Consider the following 9,127-nt stretch of genomic DNA (forward strand, 5'->3'; position numbering starts at 1 on the left):
TTCAAAGCTCCATATCTCCCTTGCCCTTCGCTTTGGCCATTCATGGCTTTGTTGTATGCCCTCTTTGAGGCCTCTTTGAGCCTCCCATCCACACCAACATTGCCACATGGAGCAGCCACTTCCCAGGACATCCTGTGCTGAATTTATGCCAGATTTATGCCTGCCTACTCATCAAGTTTTCAGCCTATATGGCTTGGCTCCTAAATGAGCACTTAAACAATGGTTTCTAGAAGGCATTTGAGCTACTTTGAAAGCCTCTTTAGTCCTTGTGCTTGGCATTGAAGCTTTGGGGCTGACACTCTCTGATTTGGGACTGTCATTTACTATTATACAATGCTGGAAACAAAGCAGCCAGACTTAGCATTGGCATTTGATGCTTATACTCTACTCCGGTTACCTTGTTTGATGCCCGTATGCGGCCTACATGATGCCTAGTGCCTTGGGAATGTATGCACATGATTATGCCATGATTTTGGCCTGAAATATTGGCTGATTTGGGACTGTCATTTACTATTATACAGTGTTGGAAATAGGGCAGCCACACTTGGCATTGGCATTTGATGCTTATACTCTACTCCGGTTACCTTGTTTGATGCACGTATGCGGCCTACATGATGCCTAGTGCCTTGGGAATGTATGCACATGATTATGCATGATTTTGGCCTGAAATATTGGCTGAAATTTCTCAGTTTTGATAGTCAAACTTGGCTGTAATAATAGTGGGCTGAAGGTACTTTGGATGCTTTGTCACTTACCTATTGGTACCGGATGTATGCTTTGGGATTTGCCATCATGTATCTGACATTTGGGGACGACTTTGAGCTCATGTTTGAATCTATGGAATGTATTTGAGCTACGCATAAGCTCTGTCTTGGTTGGTATTCACTGGCATTTGGACCGACTTGGCATACTCTTGGACCGCTTATGCCTCATGTCTATGCTTGACAGTTAGGCTTCATACATTACATGCTTTGGTTCGTGATATATGCCAATTGGTTCGTCTATGCTTTACCGACATTGGGAGCTTTGCCTTGGATGTATTTGAGCATTTTTGACTCAGTTTGATCATTTACTTGGTTGCTATCAGATGTCATTGAGTTGACATAGATCTTATTTTGGGATTAAGTATTGCTCGTTGGTTGCTTCCATTAGTTGCTTCATGTATGTCATGCTCTTGGGATGAGTATGACGCATTGACTTGGTCACTTGTCACTGGTACTTTGTCTTGGGTTGCTTGAGCCCTTGAGCTTGTTTGTACGCCTTTGGTGACAGTGGGAGCATCTTGCATGCACTTGACCTTGAGCAGGGATTACATGCTATTGGAGCAGTTACATGTATTGGAGCAGTCTATGTCATTGAGCAGTTACAAATGTATTGAGACTTTGGGATTATACTCAGACAATTGGATGTTGCATTGAGTATATGTCTTGGTTCAAGGATGCTTATGAGCTGAGTCTCAGTTTTGGATCCGCTTTCCTTTGAGCAGACACTTATTTATGTCAGGTTTTGGCAGTTGCAGGTACATTTTGCCTAGATTGTCTGGGGGTGTGCCTCTTTCTGGCAGATGCTATTTGACATCTCTCGGTGTTATGCTCATGTATTTTCACTGTCATTTGGCTTTTCTTTGTCCTTTTTATGCCGGCTTTGGACCTAGCATTGTTTAGTTGACATTAGATCCAATTTTGGGACAGTTTGCTCTCATTATTGCAATTCTGAAATTTATTACAGCAAGCATTTATTGATGGACTAAGCAGTATTTTTTATGCTGAAATATCATGATTTGGTGTACCGCACCTCGTACTAAGTGGGTAGCATCTTTTGGCACACTTTTTTCGCCATTTGGAGCTCATTTCAGTGGATTTTGGGCATTTTTTGCAGTAAAAAAGCTAGCAGTTTTACATTGTCTGTGCATTTCTAGCCTGCATTATGGCGTCCTCTTCGACTGATAATGCCATATTTAACATCACAAAAATGGATGGTACCAACTACTCTTATTGGAAGAGTCAAATTTGGCAAGTCTTGGTGCAGAAATCTCAGATTAAGCCACTTCGGTTGAGCGGGGAGCATCCTGAAACTATGGACAATGACGACTGGCTCGAACTTGATGAGCTATGCAAGTCCACGATTGTATTGTCTCTCACTGAATAGGTACATTATAATGTATTTGAGGAAGCACAGAGTGCATGGGATCTATGGAATAAGATCAAGAATCTTTATGATAAGAAAAGTCCGGCGAGTTAGATATAGTGGTTGAAGCAGCTTATGGATCTGCGCATGAAGGATAATGCAACTATGTCTACTCACTTGAGCCAGTTCCATGCTATACTAAAGAACCTGACTTCGCAGGATATCACCTTTGGAGAGGAAGTAACTCCTCTTTTCTTGCTTGGGACTCTGAATGAGTCATGGGATTTATTCCACACTGCCCTATGTGCCCGTAGTGCTACTCTGAAACTGAATGATATTGAGAGTGCTCTTCTGCAGGAAGAGGTTAATCGCAAAAACTTGGATGCCTCTCGTGTTTCACATGCTTTGACAGTTAGAGGCAGGAATGACAGGAATGATCGTGGTCATGGCCGTGGCCGTGACTCGTAGAAGGGTTGGTCTAAATCTCATGGAAAGTCGCGTAGTAAGTCGTGTGGGCGCAATGCTAATGTCACTTGTCATCATTGTGGGAAAAAGGGCCATATCAGACTACAGTGTCATGAGTTGCACAAGGATAAGGGGAAAGAGAAAGTGCAGGAGAAGTCCTCTGATCGCAGCATAGAACCTGCGAAGGCCAGTGTCAAGATTGAGGAAATTAATGATGAGTTCATACTTGCAGCTAGTTCTTTTGATGCCTCACACTTGACTGAGACACCTAGTATGTATGCACAGTGCTGGTTATTGGATTCAGGTGCGTCCTTCCATGTGACGCCTTACCGTGAGTGGTTTCACTCTTACCGTACTGTATCTAGATCAGTCAAACTTGGAGATGACAGGTCTCTTGATATTGTGGGCTGTGGAGATATTCAGTTGCAGTTTTCCACTGGCAGTTCCTTTTTGCTCAGGGATGTACGTCATATACCTATGCTTACGCGCAGTCTTATGTCTACAAGACAGTTGGATGATGCAGGGTTTCATGTCTGTTTTGGGGATTCTGCCTGGAAGATTACTAGAGGCAGACTTGTGCTTGCTAGAGGTGCCAAGGCTGGCAGCCTCTATCCTCTTGTTGTATCTGGGTCTTCTGTAGACCATGTTTTGGCAGTGGGCTCTATCCCACATGTATCACTTTGGCATGCCCGTTTGGGGCATATGTCTTTGAAGGGAATGAAAATGTTATCTGGTTTGCAGTATCTTTCGCCTTTGGACTATGCATGTTTTGACTCATGTGATCATTGTCTTTATGGTAAGCAGAATAGGTCTACGCATAAGAAATTAGGTAGGCCATGCATGAGTGAGCCCTTGGCTTTGGTGCATTCAAATGTTTGTGGGCCCATGCCGCGTATGTCTATGGGTGACGCGAAGTACTTTGTTACCTTCATTGATGATTTTTCTAGGAAAGTGTGGGCTTATCCCATAAAGCAAAAGTATGATGTCTTGGCAGTCTTTCAGCGTTGGCTTGCTCTTGTTGAGAACCAAATTGGGTACAGGCTGAAATGCCTTAGGACTGACAATGGGGGAGAATATGTCTCACGTGCTTTTGAGCAGTTTTGTGATGACAGGGGTATTAAGCGTCAGTTGACCACCCCTTACACCCCCGCCTAGAATGGTTTGGCTGAGCGCATGAACAGGACTATTCAGGAGCGTGTCCGCTCTATGCTTAGCCATGCAGGCCTACCATAGAGCTTTTGGGATGAGGCAGTTAGTATGGCAGTGCATGTCATAAACCGATCACCTTCTAGTGGGTTGGATTTCCAGGTTGCAGAGGAAGTTTGGGCTGGTAAGCCACCCTCTTATGCGCATCTCCGTGTCTTTGGATGTGAGGCATTCTGCCATGTGCCCAAGGACAAGAGGATTAAGTTGGATCCAAAGAGCATTAAATGCATCTTTCTTGGTTATGGTGATTCAGGAGAGATGGGCTATCGCCTATGGGATCCGTAGGCACGAAAAATAGTACGCAACCATGATGTAGTCTTCCATGAAGACAAGATGCACAGGCAGCCTAAGAAGGTGGTTGAGATCCGCAAAGTGATCTTTCAGGAGGAGCCTAGAGCTCCTGGACAGCCTACAGTTGCAGAAGTAGATGCTCATGGCCAGGGTGTTGGACAGGCAGCTGGGCAGGCAGTAGAGCCTGCAGTGAGACGGTCTGCTAGAGACAGACGTCCACCTGATAGATTTCAGTCCTCTATGCATTATGTTTTGGTTACAGATGTAGGAGAGCCTTTCACTTATGATGAGGCTATGCGCAAGGGTGACAGTCACTCTTGGGAGAGGGCTATGTAGTCTGAGATTGACTCCTTGCATAAAAATGAGACTTGGGATTTGGTTGCCTTGCCTAAGGGCAAGAAGGCTTTGCCATGCAAGTGGGTGTACAAGCTGAAAAGTACCCCTGGACACCCCAAGCCGGCATACAAGGCTAGACTGGTAGCAAAGGGTTTTAAGCAGGAGCATGGTGTAGACTTTGATGAAGTCTTTTCTCCTGTGGTTAAGATGACCACCCTGCGCTTGGTCTTGGCTTTGGTTGCTCAGCTTGACTTAGATCTATATCAGATGGATGTCAAGACGGCTTTCTTACATGGGGACTTGCATGATGAGATCTATATGGAGCACCCTAAGGGCTTTGCAGAACCTAGCAGGGAGCACCTAGTGTGCAAGTTGAAGAAAAGTCTTTATGGCTTGAAGCAGGCACCTAGGGAATGGTATCATAAGTTTGATGCCTTTATGCAGTCACAGGGCTACAGTAGGAGTGCTATGGATCCGTGTCTTTACACGAAGAAAGCTCGTGATGGTTCATTGCTTATTTTGGTACTTTATGTGGATGATATGCTGATAGCAGGGAAAGCTCATGATGAGCTAGATGCTCTTAAATCTCAGCTGAAGAAGAGCTTTGAGATGAAGGATTTGGGACATGCCTCTCAAATACTTGGTATGCCCATTAGACGCGACAGGCATCAGGGACTCCTCTACTTATCACAGAGGGAGTATATTCATAAATTCCTTGAGCGCTTCCGCATGCAGTACATAAAGCCTATTGGCTGTCCATTGCCTTCTTATGTGAAGGTATCATAGGCCGATTGTCTGTAGACAGATGAGCAGAGGGCTGAGATGGCCCAGATCCCTTATGCTTCAACCGTGGGCAGTTTGATGTATGCCATGATAGCCACTCGTCCAGATATTGCCTTTGTAGTTGGTGTTGTGGCACGCTATATGGCTACACCTGGCAGGAAACATTGGGATGCCGTGAAGGGTATCATGAGGTACCTAAAGGGCACACCAGATATGTGTATTTGCTATGGTAGCCAGTATACAGGGGTCATGGGGTACACTAACTCTGATTATGTAGGACATGTAGATAGTAGGAAGTCCACTTCTTGCTATGTATTCACCTATGCTGGAGGTGCTGTCTCTTGGATGTCCAAGGTTCAAAAGTGTACGACTTTGTCTACCACTGAGGCCGAGTATGTTGCAGCCCCACTGAGGCTTGCAAGGAGGCCATATGGCTAGGCCATCTAGTTGTTGCTGACCTTGGGATTGATGCTATACCTACACTGCATTCGGATTCTATGAGTGCCATTCAATTGGCTAAGAATCCGGTAATCCATGCGAAGACGAACACATTGAGGTGAGGTATCACTTCATACGTGGTGTCATGGAGGACAAGTCTGTTGACCTTGTCAAGATCTCCACTGACGAGAATCCTGCAGATCTACTCACGAAAAGCCTCACTACTGAGCGCTTTGCCTTCCTCAGGAGATTGATGGGCGTTGGATGAGATGTTGCCTTTCCTCATCCCTTGTACCTATGTACAGTTGTACTGTCTTTTTCTTTTCTTTTCTCTCTCACTGGGGCAGATTCGCCTTTAAGTGGGAGGTTGTTGGGTAAAGGCGCCTCCGTTGTGCCGCCCAGTGTATTACTACACTGACAATACCCGCCACTGCACATTGCAGGTGGCGGGCGCCCATCGCGTTACTTTATTCTTTACATTCATTTTAGTGACTAGTAAATAAAGGAAGGCCCAGTCACACATTGTGACTGTTGGAGTTCCCATTTCTTGTCTCTCTCTTTCTTGCTCTTGCTCTTGCTCTCCCGCCATAGCTCGCGTGCAAGCTTCGATCCTTCTCACCTTTCACATATGCTGATGTCCATCCTCAAATTCAAAAAGTTGATGGAAAAGATTTCCACCTATGGCAGGTACTTATCAAGTACAAGATGATGGAGAGAGGGTATTGGCCTCTCATTCAAGGCACTAGAGCTGTAAACTCTACAAATCTAGTTGATATAGAGGATGACCAACGTGCTCATACAATCATCACGTTACACTTAGATGAGTCATTGATTCATCATGTTGATCAACTAAATACTGCTAAAGAAAAATGGGTTGAGTTTGAAAAGCTCTATGGAGCCACTAGTAAAAATACTAAAATCTTCCTTAAAATTGAATTCTTCAGCTTGGAATATCGATCAAGAGAAGACTTGGGAAAATTCATCTCTCACATGAAGGGACTTATGGCACAGCTTGCCTCAATACAAGCTCCAATACATGAAGAAGATGCTATTGCTATTCTCATAAAAGCTGCAAAAAAGGTATTTCCTACCCTTGTAACCACTCTTACCAACATTCTAGATCCTACATTGGCAAGTAACATCCAATCCTGTTTGGATGAAGAAAAGAGGAACCACAAAGAAGGCAGCACCAGTCAGACATCTTCAACTTCTCGTGATCAAGTATTGGTACATACAGTTCTCACTAGATGTTCTTTCTATAATAAAAAAGGACATATTGTAAACAATTGTTGGAAGAAGTATCCCAAGAAAATGAAATGTAACAAATGTAAGAAGACAGGGCATATCACTAGTAAATGCCCCAACACTCTTGATGTACCCAAAGAACTAGTGGCCAATTATGCCTCCAATCCATCTGAAGATCAACATTTTTGAGTTTTTAAACTATCTACCTAAAAACACTCTTATAGCCTGATTTATAAAGGCATCCCGATTGTTTAAGTGGGGGGGGAGGGGAAACATCTTACATGCTTTGTAATCCAATGCCACCTTGGCATTGGGGGGGGGGAGGGGTATTAGAAGATAGGCATAGGAACCCACTGTAAGCAAGGGTGTATGAGGGCAGATGGGTGTGAATAGCCTTAGGGGTAGGGGAAACCCTAACCCTAGCTTGGCAGAGCTTATATAAATAGCCTATGGGTCACTATCATATGTGGGAGAGTGTACCCAAGTTGTACTTGTAATCAACTTAGTAAACAAGATATTGTTCTTGTACTTTGAGCTATCTTTTCCCTCTTGTGAACACATTCCAATGCTGTAACTCTACTTTATCACATTCACTCTACTTGGAGGGAACACTTAGACAAACTCCGAGCGGTCTTTGAATGGTGTTGACTATATCCTCTCTCATTGAACCCCTTGAAGTGCTAGTTTTGGGTAAAGCATGGATGCATCCTAGGGCACGTAGTGTCAAAGAACAGCATTGCCACAGACTTCTTGAAGGTTAGGGTCATTGAAGATCTCCCACTCCCAACTGACTACAAGGGTGTTTAGTGCTTCTTAGGCCATAGAGGGTATTATAGGTGGTTTGTGTTGAATTATGCATTGATTGCTAGACTTCTATACAAGCTCTTGATCATATTCGAATGGATCGAGGAATGCCAACATGCATATGAGGAACTAAAAAAGGATTTGACCATTGCACCAATTCTACGAGCCCCAGATTGGACACTCACATTCCATGTGCACATCGATGCTTCGAAATTCGCTGTAGGAGCTGTGTTGTGCCATCCTGGTGAACACAACCTAGATTACCCAGTGAGTTTTGCTCACTAAGACCGAAATGAATTACTCAACAAAGGAGAGAGAGGGTTTGACCATGGTATTTGCTATAAAGAAATTTTGGCATTATCTTTTGGTATGCCTTTTACCTTCTTTGTTGACCATCAAGCCTTGCTATATCTTGTTTGAATAAACCTTGTGCTATAGGAAACATCACTCGATGGCTACTTCTACTTTTAGAATTTGACTTCCCCATGGTGGTATGTAAAGGGAAGTATCATTACATGGCTGACCATATGTCTTGCATCTCCACAGGAGAAGCTACTAGACAAGGCATTGTAGATGAACTGCCATATGCACATCTATTCAACTTGTCCAGCGAAAGAGATTTGTTTAGAGCCGACATGATGCCATATTGAACAGATGACATAGTCCAAGTGCTTGAGCACAAATTACCTGAATGGCCAATAGAAAAGGCCTAGCTTAGGTGACTCATCCTGAAGATCCAACCCTATCAGTTGATAGCATGCCAACTCTATAGATTGGGGCAAGACGGTGTCGTGATGTTATGAGGACATAGTGTGAAAAAGTATGGAATGCATCATCATCCGACTTCTTTATTGATCTAGAGAATCAATGTGATCTGAGCCATTAGTACTAGTGTGAGTTGCATGGATTATCCGAAAATACTATATTTTTGGATAATTTTAGCCTATTTTTAATATTATTTATTGTAAAAATTCAAAAAAGTTAAAAAAGGCCTCTAGATTAGGATGGCATGCAAAAAGCTAGTTGCTTTTTCAGCCAATTATGGGATTTTCACAAGAGGGATAGGTTGACGAAATTGCGTGCATCGCGATCGCTGTAAACTACTTTCTTCTACTTTTGATTCCCGATGGATTTGACCTTTTGACAAAAACCCCTCCGACATTCGCGAACCCGACGTGAATGGCTGACCATATGTCTTGCATCTCCACAGGAGAAGCTACTAGACAAGGCATTGTAGATGAACAGTCATGTGCGCATCTATTCAACTTGTCTAGCGAAAGAGATTTGTTTAGAGCCGACATGATGCCGTATTGGATGGATGACATAGTCCAAGTGCTTGAGCACAGATTACCTGAACGGCCAATAGAAAAGACGTGGCTTAGATGACTCATCTTGAAGATCCAACCCTATCAGTTGATAGCATGCCAACTCT

This window comes from Lygodium microphyllum, chromosome 2 (genome assembly GCF_053477565.2).
Source record: "Lygodium microphyllum isolate KBCC chromosome 2, Lygodium_microphyllum_v1.1.10, whole genome shotgun sequence".
Lineage (NCBI taxonomy): Eukaryota > Viridiplantae > Streptophyta > Polypodiopsida > Schizaeales > Lygodiaceae > Lygodium > Lygodium microphyllum.